The 19,239-nt window shown below is 46.5% G+C and overlaps 1 protein-coding gene and 1 long non-coding RNA gene across 9 annotated transcripts in view; one reads left to right on the top strand and one right to left on the bottom strand.

The window, feature by feature from the left end:
* Window positions 1-6,596: 6,596 nt before the first annotated feature.
* On the bottom strand, window positions 6,597-7,556 carry LOC111727964. Its single transcript, XR_002775386.1, has 2 exons — window positions 7,198-7,556; window positions 6,597-6,883 (listed from the first exon to the last, which is right to left on the bottom strand). It is a non-coding gene; the product is annotated as an uncharacterized LOC111727964 (long non-coding RNA).
* Window positions 7,557-7,738: 182 nt separating this feature from the next.
* The window catches only part of PPP6R3 (protein phosphatase 6 regulatory subunit 3), a 148,777-nt gene continuing 137,276 nt past the window's right edge, over window positions 7,739-19,239 (top strand). For 6 of the 8 annotated variants that reach the window (XM_003798298.3, XM_003798299.3, XM_023518320.1 and 3 more), the window contains exon 1: window positions 7,739-7,848. The gene's annotated coding sequence lies outside the window, so the exon portion shown is untranslated. The remainder of the gene's footprint in view (window positions 7,849-19,239) is intronic. The other 2 variants (XM_023518317.1, XM_023518318.1) reach the window with 1 other exon arrangement.

The following is a 19,239-nucleotide window of genomic DNA, read 5'->3' as shown; positions in this document are numbered from 1 at the left end:
CAAAAAAAAAAAAACACAAAAAACCCTGACCTATGGCCAGTCTTGGTGGCTCACACCTATAATTCTAGCACACTGGGAGGCTGAGGTGGGTGCATTGCCTGAGCCTGAGCAAGAGGGAGACCCTGTCTCTAGAAATAGCTGGGCATTGTGGCGGGTGCCTATAGTCTCAGCTACTCAGGAGGCTGAGGCAAGAGAGTAATCTCTTGAGCCCAGCAGTTTGAGCTATGATGATAAACTGCTCTGAGCTATGGTGCCACGGCACTGTACTGAGGGTGACAAAGAGTCTCTGTCTCAAAAAAAAAGAGGGCAGTGCCTGTGGCTCAGTGAGTAGGGCACCAGGCACATACACCCGAGGGTGGTGGGTTCAAACCCGGCCCCGGCCAAACTGCAACCAAAGAAATAGCTGGGCATTGTGGTGGGTGCCAGTAGTCCCAGCTACTGGGGAGGTTGAGACAAGAGAATGGCCTAAGCCCAAGAGCTGGAGGTTGCTGAGCTGTGATGCCACGGCACTCTACCGAGGACAACAAGGTGAGATTCTGTCTCAAAAAAAAAAAAAAAATGCCTCAGCACCTGTACTCAGTGGCTAGGGCACTGGCCATATACATTGACTGGGGCTGCCAAACAACAATGACAACTACAACAAAAAAATAGCTGGGTGTTGTGGCAGGCGCCTATAGTCCCAACTACTTGGGAGACTGAGGCAAGAGAATGGCCTCAGCCATTCAACCTCACAGCCCAAGAGTTTGAGGTTGCTGTGAGCTCTGATGTGACGGCACTCTACGGAGGGCAACATAGTGAGACTCTGTCTCAAAAAATCAATCAATCAAGCAAAGCAAAGATGTGGAAGAAATGCCCGGGCTGAGTCTCTGGGCTTCCCAGCAGGACCTCCAAAGTGACTCTCACGACCAACTGCTGGAGGGCCGCCACAAGGGGAGGATGCTCAAAGCACACAGGGATCCTGACTGACTGCTCCAGCAGGGGACAGCTAGGGAATGTCCAGGCACACAAGCCTGCTGGCACCTGGTTTCCTGTGACTTTCAAGAAGTCACCTCCCCTGTCCTCTGACTTCCCAGGAGTCCTCTGGGGTGATGGGTCAGCATTGGAGGTGATGAAGACTGACCAATTTGCACTGCTACTGCAGTCAGCTGGGACAGAGAGCAGACAATAGGGGTCCTACACCTCAGGGGCCTGACAGGAGGGCTGTACCTGATGGCTGTCATCCACTTGGCCCATGTGTCACTGGTAAACATTCCATGGAATAGATAATGTCTGTAAAGATGCCTGCTCAGTTAAGTGTCTGGCTGATACCAGGTGCTTGGCAAATGGAAGTTGTGACCTATTAAAGCTTGGAGAGGTGACAGACTAGCCTAAGGTCACACTGCTAAGACCAGCAAAGCCAGAGGGGCACCAAAGGCCCAAGCCCCAAGACTGGGTCTCTTGCCACATGCCACAGAGCTGCCTGCAGGGCTTGGGTCTCCTAAGTGCTCAGGATTCCTGATCTTTCAGGTTGGGTCACTCGTTAAAGCACAGACATTAACCTGAATAACCTAGTGGAGGCCACTGCTGACTCAGAAGCTGCAGCTGCATCATTGTAGGGGTGGGGGCTGGGAGCACCCCTCCTCTGTCTGCCCAGCCAGCCATCCAGTCTGAGAAGGCCTGCTAGGGATCAGGGAAGGAGTGGCCTGGGCTGCTGACTCCTGGTACCCTCCATAGCTCTGCCTCTCCTTCCCTAGAGCCTAGAGCCACATGGCTGGGTGCTGTCTGATGGGCAGAGGCTTCTCTGCTGTCCCCTTTCCTGCCCATCTGCTAGCTGCCTACAGCATGCCAAATAAATCCGTTAGTTTCCAATAAACTTCTGCATCTAAGCTACCAGCATCTAAGTTGGGTGTTACCTTTCCCTTGAAGTTGCTCCAAACCCAGTGACATGGGGGTTTCCAAAGCCATGGAGAAGCATAGCACCAGGATACCCTGGAACCCAGAGAAGGGGCATTGTTTTTAGCTGGGAAGGCAGGAAGGGCTTTCTGGAGGAGGCCATGTCTGAGTCGTGTCTTAAATGAGGGGGTGAAATTAACCTGGCTTATTTACACTTCATAACAGCCCCAGCTAGGTAAACTGAGGCTTGGGTAAAAAGAGATAAGGCTAGAAGTGTTTTATTCATTTGTTTAATCATTCCTTTATCCAATAAACATTACTGCCTGCCAGGTGCTACTCAATGAGGCCAGAAAGGCTTCTACCTTTCCTCCAGATGTCACCCCTCACTGAGCCCTGTGGGGTCTCTCTTGTATAATGGGCTCCCTCCCTGCCAACCCTACCAGAAGGTGCCCTCTGCTCAGCTCAGCTCACCCTCTTCCAGGATGGGTGTGGGTGCTTCCTGCCTGCTTCCCTGAACTATTGAGCAAAGGTCCATGTGGCCAGGTCTTGGGTATTTCTACTGCCAGGGAGGCCACCAGGGACCTGGGTGTGGCCACTGTGGAAGGGCTTGTCCCTGAGAAATCTGGGCTGTCAGGAAATTAGTTGGGGTCTTGGATCCCACTCAGCCCCCTGCAGGGCTTTCTCATGGGCCACATGGCTCTTCACCATATGAGGACCCCTTGTCAGAGGCTGTGGCCCCACCGAGGAACCCCCTCGCTGTCTTCTCTGTGGTTTCTCTCGGATTCCCACAGCTCTACCTCTTTCTCCCCATCCAGATGTCCACGTGTCTTCTTCCCTGTATGCCTGATGTTGTTAGCAATGCAGCATTGTACTTTGTAGTGACACTTGGCTTACAACAACCCACAGGTGGGAAGGAAATACCCCTCCCCACCCTGGGGACCGAATCTGAATGCACTGGAGAAAGGGAAGAGAAACAGGAGAGTTAAATGTCCATGTTAAGGTAGATCGACCTCTCCACACCTGGCCACTTCTTTCCAGCCTCCTCGCCTCTTGATCTGACCCAGCACCAGTCTGCAAGCTGGGTTCCTGATGCCAGCTAAACCCTTCCTGGCATGCCCTGTGCCAGGGTGACCCCACTCCAGCCCATGGGTCAGTGCCAGACTGGGATGGACTGTGCGCTGGTGATGTAATAAGAAGAATGACAATGCATCTTTTTCTTCAAGTTGAACTTCTTCAATTTAAGGTCTTCTTTATTCAGAGTTAGTCTCTCCTGTCTGAGTATACATGTGTATGTTAAAATGTCCTCTCTTGGCGGCGCAGGTAACTTAGTGTGTAGGGCGTTGGCCACTTACATTCAGGCTGGCGGGTTCAAACCTGGCCCAGGCCAGCTAAACAATGACAACTGCAACCAAAAAATAGCCGGGCGTTGTAGTGGGTGCCTGTTGTCCCAGCTACTTGGGAGACTGAGGCAAGAGAATCACTTAAGCCCAAGAGTTGGAGGTTGCTGTGAGCTGTGACGCTATGGCACTCTACCGAGGGTGACATACTGAGACTGTCTCAGAAAAAAAAGTCCTTTCTTTTATGAAATTATAATAGTAAATGCTTTTTTTTTTTTAAAAAATCATTCTTTGATAGAAATAAAATTTGGCGGCTGTGTGTCTGTTCCCAGAGCTAAAGACATAAGAGGCAGGCGATGGGTACATGGGCATTCATCATGCTCTTCTAAGTACATTTGAAAATACGTGTTTTTTTTTTTTTGAGTCGGATTTAAAAGTTAAACATTAAAAATTAAACCAGAAAAAATTAGGGAGAAAAGGGAGAAGGTGGTGATGTATGAAGTCTAGAAGTTTTAGGATGGAGTGGTCAGTTAGAAAGCAAAGCTTCCAAATCATTCCCTGCTTAAAGCCTCTTGCTGCAGGAAGTCCCCTGGGCTCCTCAGTCTAGCTTAGCCTTCCTGAGTCTGTACTACTTCCGTGGCTCGCAGCTCTTGCTTCAGTCTGTCCTGAGGACAGGCAGCCCTTTTCTTCTAGGAAGCTTTTCCTGGTTCCTGCTATCTAAGCATAAACCCCAAGTCCCTTTGCCTGTCTTTGAGGCCTGGGTGATTCCCTCCTGACCTTGTGTTCTCTCCTCTCTAAGCACCCCCACTGTGTTCTTCACGGGGTGTGCTCACTCCCTCCTGCTCCTGCAGTTCCCTCTCCCTGGCATACCCGACTCCAGCCCTGCCCCAGGGTATTTGCCTCTGGTACCTCCTGAACTGGTTTCAACCTTGCTTATGTTCCTCACTAGCTGTGTGGCTTCTAGCTTCTCTCTTTTTTTTTTTTTTAAGACAGTCTGACTCTGTCACTGAGGCTAGAATGCCCTAGTGTCATCATAGTTTGCAGCAACCTCATCTCGGGCTCAAGTGATCCTCCTGCCTCAGCCTCCCAAGCAGCTGGGACTACAGGTGCCTGCCAGTTATTTTCAGAGATGGGGGGTGTGTGTGTGTCTCATTCTTGCTCAGGCTGGTCTTAAACTCCTGAGCTCAAGGGATCCTCCGCTTCTGCCTCCCAGAGTGCCAGGATTACAGGTGGGAGCCCCCATGCCCTGCTCTCTGAGCAACAGATCAATATGAGTAACATCTGCCCTCAATGCTTTGTCCCCAGAGGTCCAGTACCTTTCAAGGCATTAGCACAGCTTGGTAGGCATAGTCATCCCTCAGTATCCCCAGGAGATTGGTTCTAGCCCCCCCCCCCAAGTTTGCTCAAGTTCCTTATATAAAGTGGCATAGTGCAGTCACGTGTCACTTAATGCTAGGGATATGTTCTCAGAAATGCATCATTGGCCCTTTTTTCAAATATTTTTGATTCTGGAGGTTGGGTGAATCCATTGATGTGGGACCTGTGGATACAAGAGGATCAGATATGGCTGGGCATGGTGGCTCACACCTGTAATCCCAGCATTTAGGAGGCCAAGGTGGGTGTATTACCTGAGCTCATGAGTTTCAGACCAGCTGAGCAAGACCCCTGTCTCTAAAAAATAGCCAGGTGTTGTGGCAGGCACCTGCAGCCCCAGCTACTTGGGAGGCTGAAGCAAGAGGATCACTTGAACCCAAGAGTTTGAGGTTGTTGTGAGCTAAGACTTCACGGCACTGTACCAAGGGTGATCAAGTGAGACTCTTTTCTTAAAAAAAAAAAAAAAAAAATCGTCAGAGTGCTGTGGGAAATCTGAGGCCTTAAGGCCTAATGTGGCCTTTTGCCTGAATCTAAACTTTATAGAACAAATCCTTTTATTAAAAGGGGCACAGCAGGGCCCAGAAAGGTGGTTCATGTTTATAATCCTAGCACTCTGGGAGGCTGAGGTGGTGGATTGCCTGAGCCAGAGCAAGACCATGTCTCTAAAAATAGCTGGGCATTGTGGCAGGTGCCTGTAGTCCCAGCTACTGGGAGGCTGAGGGAAGAGAATCACATAAGCCCAGGAGTTTGAGGTTGCTGTGAGCTGTGACACCACAGCACTCTACCAAGGGTGCCAAAGTGAGACTCTGTCTCAAAAAAAAAAAAAAAAAAGCATCAAGTGGGACCCATCCCTTTTTTTGAGACAGTCTTTGCATGCAGCAAAGAAAAATAAAAACTTTTTTGCATCCTTTGGTGCTTTAAAAAGAACAATCTTTTTTTTTCGGCCGGGGCTGGGTTTGAACCTGCCACCTCCGGCATATGGGGCTGCCCTACTCCTTTGAGCCACAGGCTGCCCAAAAAGAACAATGTTGAAATCAGAAGGCTGCAGGTTCCCAGCCCTGCATGGCCTGCACCTGACATCTGAATGCTTTCTGGGCCTCAGTTACCTAATCTGTAGAATGGGAATGATAATGCTCTTCTGGAATTACTGATCATGAATTCCTTCTAAAGAAGCTGTTCCAACCATTTTGGTACCATAACCCATTTTCATGGAAGACAATTTTTTTCTTTGGTGGGGGGGAAGCTCAGGCAGTATTGGGGAGCAGCTGTAAATACAGATGAAACTTCCCTCCCTCAGCTGGTCACCTTCTCCTATGCCACCTGGTTCCTAAGTTTCACAGAAAACAATTTTTCCACCACCAAGGGCTGGAGATTGGAGGTGGGGTGAAGCCCCACCGGTTCCTAATAGGCTGCCTAGGAGGACTGGGGTTTGGGGACCACAGTTCTAGTCTCCTCCAGTAACAGTCTCTGCTCAGGGCAGGGGTAGGTTTACATGCCCTGAGACCCAGCTCCCCAGGCTGTCAGTGAGGTGGAGACAGTTCAGGCCAGCTGTGCAAAGGGTACGGGGTGGAGGTGCAGAGAGATGGTAAGTATCTGGGAGGCAGCCAGGTGTCCACCTCGGCAGGTGCATCCCCACCCCCAGGGGCCAAGCTGTGCCACTTTCCCCAGGAGTCTGGAGAAACCATACAGTAACCACACTGTGTTGTCTTGGAGCGGCAGTGACTATCCCTGACCAAGTCAGCACCACTGCAGCGAGCCTGAGAGTCCTGAGAGCTCTCTTGTAAGGGGCCCTCTTCGGAGGTCTGAGCACCTGGGACTGGCATGGTGACACTGTCCCTCAAGGCTCTGCATGACTCAGTCACCTCTGCACCTTCTGTCTCAGCATGCCCCAGCTACGCCCGCCTCCTGAGTGCCTCAAAGCCCCATCTTAGGGTCTGGGGCCAGTTTCCCCCTCGGATGTCCAAGAGCTCACAGCTCCATCGTCTCTGTTCTGGGGGAATGAGGGGCAAGTAAAACGACCGTTCAGTTTATTGTCACTCGACGTTCCCCAGATGTGTACGGATGGACCCCCAACAGAACCTCAGAGGCTGGTCGCCCTGTGGGCTCAAAGCGACTGCTCAGTAAAGGGCGGCCCTCCGTCCGTCGACAGCTCAGGCGCAGCCCCCGCGTGCGATTCTGCAGTAACCTGGACTACGGCTTCGTTGTCACCGTGTCGCCGCAGGCTTGCCAGGGTTTGTCCTTTTCCTCGCCCACTTCTAACTTCTGCGCCCGTGTTGATTTTCATGGGACTCTAGGAAGCGCTACGATTCCATGTGGGAATAAAGCAGGTTATCAGCAGGGAGGCATACAGTGGGCTATATCAGCGACCCCGGCCGGCTGCCGCGGGGAGGGAGCCCAGGCGCGCATTACGGAGCTGGGGTGTAAATCTTAAGCGCCAAAGACAAAAGGGAGGCCCCTCTCCCGCACACAAGGGCATTTCTATTCCTTTCTGGTTGTGGGTCACTTAGGGACTTCTCACCTTGACCCTACTTCTGGGGCAGTCACCGAGTTGTTCGGTAAGCGAACCCCTCCTGTAAAATTCAGGCACGGAGAATTCGGGAATCGATCCTCTTACCTTATACATGCTAAGCAAGCGTCCAACCAGTTAAGCTAATTCCCCAGTCTATTCCAGCTTCCGCCGCCGGCACACATTGTGGCACACGTCATCACCGGTTTCCTGGCGGCCCTTTGCCCTGCCGGGTTGGTCGTCCCGCTACACCATTGGTTCGCTTGCAGCTCCAGCTCCATGGCTATGATTGGTTTGGCTCTATACAGCTGAAAAAGCATAGGCCGCTCGGATTGGTGGTTTGAAGCGCCCGTTAAAGAGGCCCTGCTGTTGCTACGGCGTAGGGGAACCCAGCTAGGTTTCTCCCGATTTCTGATTTGTTTCTCAGGCTCTGGGTCCTAGAGGTTCCGGATCCATCAACTCCCTGGGAAAAGAACGCGCCCCTTGCACTTGACTGATTAGGTCTGTGGGCCAATCGGAGTGAATGCAAAGGAGCCGCTAGGCGATCCAATAGGTTGCAGGGGGTGGACGAGGAAGGCCAATAAGCGTGGAGCTGGGGGCAGGGACAGAGTCACGATTGGCTGCGAGGCGGCCAGAGGGAGGGTGGGGGGAACTCAAGGCCTGCTTGATACGTCCGCCATTTTGGGCGCTTCGCTGATGGTGTCGGTGAGCGAGTTTCCCGCTTGAGCGCAACTAGCGGCGGGTCGTGGGGACCTCCAGGTAATGGGGGGAGGGCGGCGGGGCAGGCTGCAGCGCGGGGCGCGCGGGGCGCGCGGGCAGGCAGGCGGGCGGCCGGCTAGGCCGCTCCGCCGGGGCCTCGGCGGCAAGGGGAGAGAGCGTTCCGGCCCCTCTCCCCTCCCCCCCGGAATTCGCTGCTCCGCGGGCCCGGGAGGCGCGGCACCGAGTCCTGCCCAGTCGCTCCTGGCTTGTTCCTGTCAGCCGGGGGCCCCTCCGGACTCGGCGCCGGCGGTGGGACGCGATCCCGGCAGCGAACTTTGCGCCGCGTTGACGGTCAGGGCCTGGCGCGGCGGCGGCGCGGGCGGGAGAGACGCGCCCCTGCCGGGGCTCCGGCTTCAGCCCCAGACCTCCCGCCCCGCCAGCCCCAGCCCGCAGCGTCTTCCACCGCCCGGGCCCCGCTCCCGCCCTGCGGGCTCCGCCGGACAACTTCTCCCAGGGGCCTTGGGGAGCGTGTCAAGTTGAGGCAGCAACTCGCAGTAGAGATTTGCAAAGGCCATTGTTGGGTTCTTCTCCGGGAAACAAGTTTTGTGGGTTTCTGTTAATTCGCCGCAGAGTCATCAGAGTACACACCAACTAGTTCGGAGTCTTTCAGTAGCCTTCCCAGTGATCTCTTAACTCCAGTGTTGTGGCTCGGACGTAGGCTCGGTCTCAAATGCCTCTCCGGTGTGTTTGAGCCAGAGAGGTGGTCCTTCTTGTGGCTTAAAGTACCTCCCTCTTAAAGAAGCCTTTTCTGTCTTAACTTGGAGGTGTTTCCTCCCGAGGGCTTCATTGCTTTCATCACACATGCTGTGGACCTGTAGTTGTAGGTGGACGAAATGAGTCCTTGGAGGAATCTCTCAGCCCTGGCTTTGAACCTGAGGTTTCAACCTCATGACTTAATATCATTTTCCTGGTACTTAACATTTTCTTTGTGGGGAGGGATAGAGCTTTGTTTATGTTTTGCTTTTACAGGAGAGGGCACTTAGTAGTTGTTTCCTTTCAGCCTTACAACACTTGTTAATATTGATATTGTTCCGCTTTCCTAATGTGAAGTTTACTTTGATTTTGTCTTCAAGGTCATGTTGCAGATAGGCATCCAGTGGGAAAGGGACTCCAGATTTTCAACCATTGAAATGTGCCTCAGCAAAATGTGTCAGACCCACCCATTGGTGGTGGTGGTGCTGGAGTTTTCTTTACTCTGGAGTTAAGAATGTGTGGGTTCAAATCTTGGTTTGACCACTTTGTAGTTCTGTGACCTTGGGCAAGTTACTCAGTGTCCCTGCTTTCTGAGTAATGTGGGAATGATGACAGCGACTACCCCATAAGTTTGTGGGGACAGATGAATTAATACATTAACGCAGCTAGAGCCGTGCTGGGCACATAGAATCAGCTCAGTAATGAGTGGCTATTATTATTAATTTAAATTTGATTTTAAGTGTTTACATATTAATCGGGAAGTCAAGTGAGTGTAAGCTCTGTATCTTGGTGATTCTTGAGAAAGCTTTGTGTATGTAAGAGTTAGTTGGGCTGAAAAAGTAAACTGGAGGTTACTTTAATTTTTTAGGACAGGGATTGTTGAAGATTCGTTAAATTACATATGTTTGCTAGAGTAGTTAATTAGAGGTGGTACCTCAGAAAGTTTTTTTAAAGGAGTGGTTAAATACAGAAAAGCCCATCAGGAGTGTATGTAGGACTCTGTTTCTTATATATTTTGGGATACTGCTTCTTGGGTTTGATTGGCCCCCGAAATCCATAACTTCAGGGGTTCCTAGTGTACTCCTGGTTGTTATTGAAGATTGAGCGGATACTGTGTATTGCTATATACTTCAGCAAAGATTGTTTGGGAAATAGCTGTTGTCCTGGATGAATGCTTTGGAAGCTCTTCTGCACTTCAGTGCCTCTGGTCTGGGAGTTAAGCATATTTAACCGAGTACCATTCACTCGGTCCTATATAAACTCAGTCTCTTAATGCCTTCTCTGTTGTCCTTTCCTTAATATTACTCTATTTGCTTGAACCTGGCTTGCTTGGTTGCTCTGGGAGGTGTATTTTGGTAGAGTTAAGTAAAGATGAGCATCTTGCTAGAGGAACTTACTCAAAGATGGAAAAAGAATTGTTTTGGGTTTAGAGGACTTTAATGTAAAGCATAGCAAACAAACTAAAGCAAAATCTTGCTAGTTTCAATCTACTATTTAGAATTTGAGAATCAGACCATATTTAAGCAGAAAAGGAATATTAGTAAAATTAAGATAGGATGAGGTTGCTTAGTTTGTTTTTTTTTTTTTTTTTGGAGACAGATTCTCACTATGTTGCCCTCGGTAGAGTGCTGTGGCATCACAGCTCATAGCAACCTCAAACTCTTGGGCTTAAGTGATTCTCTTACCTCAGCCTTCCAAGTAGCTGGGACTACAGGCGCCTGCCACAACACCCAGCTACTTTTTATTGCAGTTGTCATTATTGTTTAGCTGGCCTGGGCCGGGTTTGAACCCACCAGCCGTGGTGTATGTGGCTGGTGCTGTAATCGTTGTGCTGCGGGCACCGAGCCAGTTGCTTAGGTTTTTAAGGTAAGTTTTTGCATCTGTTTGGTACAAAGATAATGGGCTTATTACAAGTAAACATCTCTTCCTTTAAGCGGTGTTTGTCAGGATCAGTATTCAGTTTGTTTCTGTGATGAACTTGTATCTTGCAGTTTTATGTTTTTGATATTTGAGAGGCAGCCTCTGTGTCACTGTGTGTGTGTGTGTGTGTGTGTGTGTGTATATGTATATGTTTACAGGATGTTATTACACTTAAGAGTAAATAAATGATAGTGGAAATGAAGCTCTTCTGTCTGCACAACTGAAGTTCTGCATTGAGTTTATTATAAAAAGCAGAAGAGGCTGGTTTGGTCCTTAAGTCAAGATCTGAGCCCCATTGGCTGAGCAGTGTCAGCTGCTTTTCCTCAGGATGTACTGAAAAATAGACCTGGCCTCTTAGTTTTAAGCAGCTTTCAGTATCCCCCCCCTCCCCTTTTTTTAAGTGATACAGACTCTGTCACCCAGGCAGGAGGGCAATGGGAATCAGCTGACTGTAGCCTTGAACTTCTGGGTTCAGGTGATCCACCTGCCTGTGCTTTACAAGCAGCTAGAACTACAGCTACAGCATGTGCTACCACATCCTGGCTAATATTTTTTATTTTTCTAGAGATGTAGTTAGTTATGCTATCTTGTCTGGGCTAGTCTCGAACTCCCATCTTAAGCAGTCTTATCACCTCAGTCTCCAGTGTTGCTGAGATTACATGCATGAGCCACCACACTTAGCTTCTTTCCTTCAGAAAACTTATGATGATTGGATTTTGATTTATTCTAGATTTGGGATGCTTAGCTGAGGGTGAGCCCTCCCCCACAAACATTTAACAGTGTCTAGAGACTTTTTTTTTTTAAATTAAATCATAGCTGTGTACATTAATGCAGTTATGGGGTACAATGTGCTGGTTTATATACAATTTGAAATATTTTCATCAAACTGGTTAACATAGCCTTCATGGCATTTTCTTAGTTATTGTGTTAAGACATTTATATTCTACATTTAGTAAGTTTCACATGTACCCTTGGAAGATACACCATAGGTATGGTCCCACTTCCCTAGAGACTTATTACCCTCCGTAGAGACTTTTTTTTGCTTGTCACATCTCTGGGTATGGGCAGTGTGCGTCTAGAGGGGAGAGGCCAAGGACACTGCTCAACAGCCTACATAGTATAAGAGACTCCCCCCCCCCCCCAACAACAGAATTCTTCATCCCCAGGTACTAACAGTGTTGAGGTTGAGAAAGACTGCTCTAGATGGATGCTAGGCTGGCCTGTGTTAGAATCATTTGGGTACTTTAAGACACGACTGTGGGACTCCAGCTCTGGAAATCTGTGGTAGAATTGAGAACCTGTTTTTAAAAAGTTTCCTAGACGATACTAAAGTGCAGCTGGTAGACCACAAATTTCAGGGATGGTTGTGAATTAAAGGAACCTCTGGATGATCTATGAACTGTCTTTGCAGTACCTAAATCTTGCCTTGGAAATTATTTGTAGTGGGGGTGTATTTACATCATTTTTCAGGTGCCTGAAGACTAAAGTTTAAAAAAAAATTAAATGAATTGAGTTTATTAAGTAATTTAGAAACTTTTTTCCCTTTATCTCATGACTGCACTTACTGTGCAGTTCTCAGCTTATTTAGTTTGTTTTCTATGCTGAATAATCTTAAACTACTGTAATTTTTGGATTTTATATCTTTTGCCTTCATCTTGCCATTCAACTCAGTTCTGCTTTTAGGTGCCAGCTTCAACTTTTTAAAAAATTTTAAATGAAGACCTACCTATTCCCAGATAATTAGTTCTGGATCAATTTACCAGTCCTGCCCTTTGAGGGTAGGAGAGACATATGGTGTGCTAAGCCTTTTAACACGGTGACCCTGCCTGCTAGTAAAGGAGACCCTTTTGTGCCCTGGACACTGGATCCCAATAGAGTGTTCTTACCTTTTGGGGACATGAGGTGCAGTAGTAGAGAGGAGGGCAGAGATTTGTTTCTTGCTCATACTTAAAATGTAGATTACCTACTTTATTGAGTGGAACAATGTTGGCATGAAAACTTATACACGAATTCTCAACAACTAAATGGTAGTGTCTGAACATATAAAACTCATCTTCTGATTCTTTACCCTGAAATGTTGAGAAGTACGAGAGACTCCATCTACTTCTCATCTTCGTTATTTGATCAGCAAATATATTAATTGAGTCCTTACTCTGCCAGGAACTGTACTGGGTATTAGGGATTCACTGATGAAGAGGCCCTTAAGGACTTGCAGTCCAGAGGGAGAGGCAAGCAATTTCAAAAGAGACCAAATAACAAAGCTTATTAGAATTGTACATGGTGTAAGAAGTCTCTTAAGAGGCCACAGAGGAAAGCATCTGTTTGTTGGTTAGTTGGCTTATTTGTTTAAAGTTTGGGTGGTGGAGTGATCAGAAGTTTTGCACATGAATAAATAGTTACACCTTTGTTACTCATTTGTACTAAATAATTACTTTGACTTGCCTTCTTAGTTTTAGGTGTCTTAAAAAGCAGTATAATTCTTGCCATGCTGGTGAAACTGTTGGGTTGTGATAGGTAAGATAGATGTTTATTACTCTGTACCCATTGCTTGCCCATCATTCAGACTTGAAATACTGCATGTCTGGTTCCAGACTCCTCACAGGCTTGATATAGGTTCTTTCTAAGTATCTCGAGGCATCCTGGAAATGGATGGTGCTTGGAGTGGGATTTTTTCTTCCCCTCCTTACTCCTTGTGTGGATCTAGGTTGATTGGAGATTTGGTTTTGTGACCTTTTGACTTCTGATTTTGGATTTAGTTGTCATGAAAGCCTTCTTTCTATTTCAGCTTTTTTTTTTTTTTTTTTTTTGAGATAGAGCCTAGGCTCTAGGTCACAACAATCTCAAACTCCTGGGCTCAAGTGATCCTCCTATCTCTCAGCCTCCTGGGTAGCTGGGACTATGTGACCCCGGCCCCAACACCTGGTTGATTTTTCTATTTTTACTAGAGTGGAGTCTTGCTCTTGCTCAGGCTGGTCTTGAACTCCTGAGCTACAGTGATCCTCTTGCTTCAGTCTCCCAGAATGTTAGGATTACAGGTGGCCACTGTGCCCACCCATGGCTTTTGAAAGATTACAGACTGACATCTGGATACCAAGTAGATTGCTAGATGGTAAAGAAATGAGTAAAGGTCATCTGACAGTATGTGAAAGTGCCTCTTAACCTCTGTGGCTAACTAGGACATTTTTATGTCACAGATTTGGCCAAGAGCTGTCTTTGCCTGTAGTAGAGGCTGCTTATTATCTGTCACTTACAGCTGGTTAATGCTGACCTGTTTTAGATGTACTAGTGAAGTCTGTTCAGTTGACTAAATTTATGCAATTAACGTTGTATAGGTTCTGAACATTTTTTTTTACATACAGAAGGAAGCTCTGATTTTTGTATTTCTCAGTAACTCTAGAGAAAACTAGGGTATTACTGGTTCTGAAATTTTTTACATTGGGTATATATATTGACTTGAAAATCATTTCTATGCCCCAGAGGTTGACTGCTGTGAAATCTGATGACCCAAAGGAGAGAGGAATGAGATTGTTTTTAGGAACATTGGAGAGTAGGACTAAAAAGGCTGTGGAAATTTTAGGAGTATGAATGAAGGTGTTTAAACTTGGAGAAAGCTGTGTGGCATCGCTAGTTGTAGCCTCTGGTTCCCTCAACCCAGACATAAATCTGAAGAATACTGGTGGCAGATACACGTTGAGAAGGGAAAGAGTACTTGTCTGTGAACACATTGCACTCTGAGACTTTAATCGGGGCAGGTCACACTGCCCACTAAGGCATGATCCGTGGTTAGGTGATGAGGTTGGATGGACTCTCAGTCCCCAGATAGGGGCTGTGGACAGAGGAAAATTGACCTAGAGTATTGACTTAATTTGCCATTTGAGGCTTCCTTTCATTAAAGTCATAGTTTTGAACTGGAAGAGAACTTAGAGGTCATTGATTCTTAGAGAAGAATTTAGGCCATGTGGAAGAATGGACCTGAAAGCAGTGGGGAAATCTCAGTTCCTTGTGGATTGTTTAGGATTGTGGTAGCCCCACTAGATCACCATTTTAGTGCTCTTTGTTTCAGGAGTGACATCACATCTGGATACGGTGGTAATACGAGCCAGTTTTTTGTCACTATGTAGTAGATAAGGGGACAGTGTCTCTTGGTTTTTGTTGTTGTTGTTGATATAGAGATACATGAGTTTCCATTGTTTTGGACAGTGGGCAGGTCTCCTCTGCCTCCATTGTCTGTAAATGAGACCCTCCCCAATCTGATTTCAACTACGCTCTTTGAATGACCCCTCTTCTCTCCCTTTCAGTGTGCCCTTCTTGGTCTCACTTTATTACACCTTTAGATGGATTTGACAAACTATGCATTTGGCACCTGTCATAGGTACAGTATTTTGTTGTTAAGGGACTTTTAGCAGATTAGTGCCTGGTCTCTACAGGGTGGAAAAATGAAGTTTGTGTGCAATTTAAATGAGTTTACTGTTTATATTTGTGTAGTGTAGTGGTCTAGAGTGCCTGGGGTCTAAAATAGCTGAGTTTCTGGCTCAGTTTTGCAGCAGTACTATCCTGATCTTAGCTGACATCTCTGTTCTATAATTTCCTTATTTGTGAAGTGAATAGTAAATGTAATCTGTTTAGCACAGTGCCCAGTACAGATTGATATTTATACTATGATTGTTATTGATCTTCTTTTCAATAACAATAGAATAAGGACAACAACAACTCTTTTTTTTTTTTTTTGAGATAGAGCCTCAAGCTATCCCCCTGGGTAGAGTGCTATGGCTTCACTGCTCACAGCAACCTCCAACTCCTGGGCTCAAGCGAGTCTCCTGCCTCAGCCTCCCAAGTAGCTGGGACCACAGGCGCCCGCCACAACGCCCGGCTATTTTTTGGTTGCAGCCATTATTGTTGTTTGGCGGGTCTGGGTTGGATTCGAACCTGCCACCTTAGGTGTGCGTGGCTGGCGCCTTAGCCACTTGAGCCACAGGCGCCGACCCAACAACAACTCTAAAGGTACACTAGTGAATCCCCTGAAGGAGGGAAATGAAATATTACGAGATTGTAGAGAAGTTTTGAGGGTCAACCAGCTGCTCTGGGGAAGTATAGGGTGATAGTGATGGAGGTGATTATAGAGTTAGTGTTCTGTGCAAATTTTTTTTCCTCTAAAGTTGGATTGTGTTATATGTGTCTTAAGTACAGAAATATGGTAATATTCTTATTCACATTTATGTAAATAAAACATATATAACATAATCCTTTCTTTGGCTGGAGTAGAGATCATAAATTTGAGGTTTGCAGTTTGTTTTCTAAAACAGTCATCTTTAAAATCTGTTTCTTTCTGGCACCCAGGACATTATAAAGGTAGTTTTGTTTGCTATGGAGTCTTGCATATTTTATAGAACCATATTTTTCCAACATACTGTGGATAATCACTTATCCCTGGAAGGATCAATATATGTTAACAGATGATCGGATCTTTTTGATTCTGCACTTAATTCCTTTACAAGTTCCACATTATAACCAGATATTTCCATTGATGGTCTGCAAACTTTTTCTGTGAAGGGCTAGTAAATACTTTAACTCTATAGGCTAACTGTAACTATTCAGCTGTGTCTTTGTAGTGTGAAGACAGCCATAGTCAGTATGTAAACAAATGAAAGTGTCTGTCTTCCAATAGAACTTTACTTATAAAAATGATCAGAGGGCTGAATTTGTCCTGTGGGCCATAGTTTGCCAGTGTCTACTCTAATCTATTTTTTATTTTAACTTTTAATGTGATCTTACATTGTATCGACATGTGTACAGATGCTATCCAACACTAAAACAGACACTTGTGTGCCCCACTAACCAACTTCAGAAATAGAAATTTGCCATTCCTTTGGCTCCTTGGCTCCTTGGCTCCTTAGGTCTCCTCCCCTGACCACTTCCCTCTTTCTGACTGTCTCCACCCATCATTTTCTTGTTTTGTGATATTGCTGTCTGTGAATGTATCATTATATAATGTAACTTCAGTTTTGCCTGTCTTTAAGCTATGTAAATTGAATCAATTTATTATGTGTCTTTCTCCCCACTCACTTTGCTTTTGAGATCCATTTACTCAAATGTTTGAATAGTTACTATAACTTAGGCACTGTTCTAGTGCCAGGTATGTTAGCAATGAACAAAGGAGACAAAAGTCCTTGCCCTTGTGGAACTTACATTTTGGTGGGACAAAGAGTGTTAACAGATAAGTAAAAGATACAGTAGCCAATGGTAATGTAAGCAGAGAAAAAAATCAAAGCAGAAGGCTGGTGTGGAGAGTGGTAGGAGGGTAGGTCAGGGTTGTTGAGATTTTTGTTTTTCTTGGTGAGATGGGAAGTCGTTTTGTATTTTGAGCAGAGGTGTGACATGATCTGGTTTCTAAAAGTCCCCCTCAAGCTGTGTTAAGAATAGCTGTCCTTGCCTGCTGGAAGGAGGCTGGAGGCTATTGCTGATCAGCGATCCAGCAGAGCACTAATGGCAGCTTGGGTTGAAGGGGAGCAAGGGTGGCAGTGAGAAGGGCTTAGATTCTGGACTCTTTGGGAAAAGGGAGAGCAGACAGGATTTGCTGGCAGATTGGTATGGGTGTGAGAGTGGAGTGGAGGATGAAACCAGGGATTTTTACTTGTTGTGGGAGTTGCCATCCATGAAGAAAGGGAAGACTAGGGGAGGAGCAGGTTGTGGAAGGAAGAACAGGAGTTGGTTTTAGACACTGTCACTGTGAAGCTTTCAGAGAGCAGACTGGAGAGCCAGGATTGGGACATAGAAATGATGGAGTCTGCAGTGTTTAGATGGCACTTGGCAGCCTGGGGAGTAAGTCCCCTAGTCAGGAAGTCAGGTAGGAGCAGCTTCTGAGGAGGAGGAAAACCAGGCAAGGGTGACATCTCTGAAACCCAGGGAAAGTTGGTTGGAAAGCTGTCTTGGAGGAGGGAGGGGGATCCTCTGCCTTGTATTCCTGTTGTGGGGTCAGATGCAGTGAGGACCGAGAGTTGTCCTTTGGTAGCATAGAATTTATAAAAGTCCAATGTGGTGGTGAAAAAAGCCTGGAAGTGAGCAATCATGGACTAAGAGGAAGGTACATAGAGAAAACTCTGTCGTAGGGATTAATGGAGGGAGATTTGGGATCCTGAGGTTTTGTTGATATGGGAGAAATCACAGCATTTTTGCAGTGTTGGTGGGAAATGAATCTCTAGTAAATGAACAACTTAAAGGCAGAGGAGTGATGACCCTTCCTTGGCAGAGCCACATGCTGGGGAAGGCAACAGGGAATGTGCTGAGTGCCCACGTGGAGAATTGGCATCCTTGGGCTGGTCTTTCGTGTGAGGAGGGAGAGCAGAGTAGGGGAGATGAGATAGGGGAGCATGTGGACCTTTTCCTCTTTGTGTGTGTGTGTGTTTTTCTCTCTCCAAGAAAATGGAAGAAATTCTCAGCAGTCAAGGAGAATGAGGGGGAGTTGGGGCCAATGGGGTGTGAGGAGAGAGGAGGAAAGAGGAAACGTTCTATGGAAAAGTAAGAATGTGTGTGAATAGATTAGCAGCATGGCCTGCCTGGGGGAAACAGCATGCTCTGTTATTTTCCCTGGAAACAGGGTAGACAGCACTTCATTTATTTAACTGGAGTTGTGGTTTTTCTAAGCAAAAATCGCAAAGCAGGACAGGGTTGAAGGAGGGATTTAATAGTGGGAAGTGAAGTTAAAACTGGGAAGGGAGGAAAGTGAGGACACGCACCTGGGGAGGTTTGTCCACACTGAGGCATGTAGCTGCAGCTTATTGTTTTTCACTTCTGTGTTGTATTTCAGACTGAGTCTCATTTTATTCTTAGTCCTGTCATGGAGAATAGGGTTGTTTCCAGTAAGAAAGAATGCTGCTCTAAACAAGTGGAAAAACATTTCTCCAGGGTATGAACTTTGGAGAGAAGTGCAGGGTAGTAGGACATGCCCGTCTTCAACTTTAGTGGATAGTGCAGATTATTGCCCCAAATGGTTGTGACTGTTATTGTCCTACCAGCTCTATATCCTCACCAATCCTTGGTACTGTCAGACTTTTGTTATATTTGCCAGTTTGGTGGGTATGAACTTACATCTCAGGATTTTTCTTTCTTTAGTTTATGGGACATTTTAGCAAGATTTTTTTTTTTTAATTTCTTAAATTTTTTATTTATTTTTTTTACTTTCTCCTTCCCCCTTTCTTTTACTTTCCCCTCCTTTTTTTTTTTAAAAATTTTTGAGACAGGGTTTCACTCTGTCAGCAGCCTTGAGTGCAGTGACATCATCACTACAGTCTCCAACTTCTGGGTGTAAGTGATCCTTCTGCTTCAGCCTCCCAAATAGGACTAAGTCATGCATCATCATACTAGGCTAATTTTTAAAAAAAAATTCTTTTATAGTGATGGGGTCTAGCCCTTTCCCAGGCTGATCTTGAAATCTTGGGTTCAGATCCCTTTCAGAGGGCTAGGATAATAGGCATGAGCCCCCTGCCCCCCACCAGGTTTTTAAAAAAATAATTTTATTGAGATATAATTCACTTACTGTATAATTTGCCCATTAAAAATGTACAGTTGAATGGATTTTAATATATTCCCAGAATTGTGATCATCATCGTTGATCTAACTTTAGAACATTTTTACGTCCCTTCCCCCCCAGAAAAAATCCTCTTAGACGCATTTTCTATTTTGGATATTTCTTTTTCTTTCTTTCTTTTTTTTTTTTTTTTGAGACAGAGCCTCAAGCTGTCCCCCTGGGTAGAGTGCTGTGGCATTACAGCTCACAGCAAC

Source organism: Otolemur garnettii, unplaced genomic scaffold, assembly GCF_000181295.1.
Source record: "Otolemur garnettii isolate 467f Iridium unplaced genomic scaffold, OtoGar3 scaffold00134, whole genome shotgun sequence".
NCBI classification, from domain to species: Eukaryota; Metazoa; Chordata; class Mammalia; order Primates; family Galagidae; genus Otolemur; species Otolemur garnettii.
The sequence above is the reverse complement of the archived record's forward strand: the minus strand, read 5'-3'. Positions and strand labels throughout refer to the sequence as shown.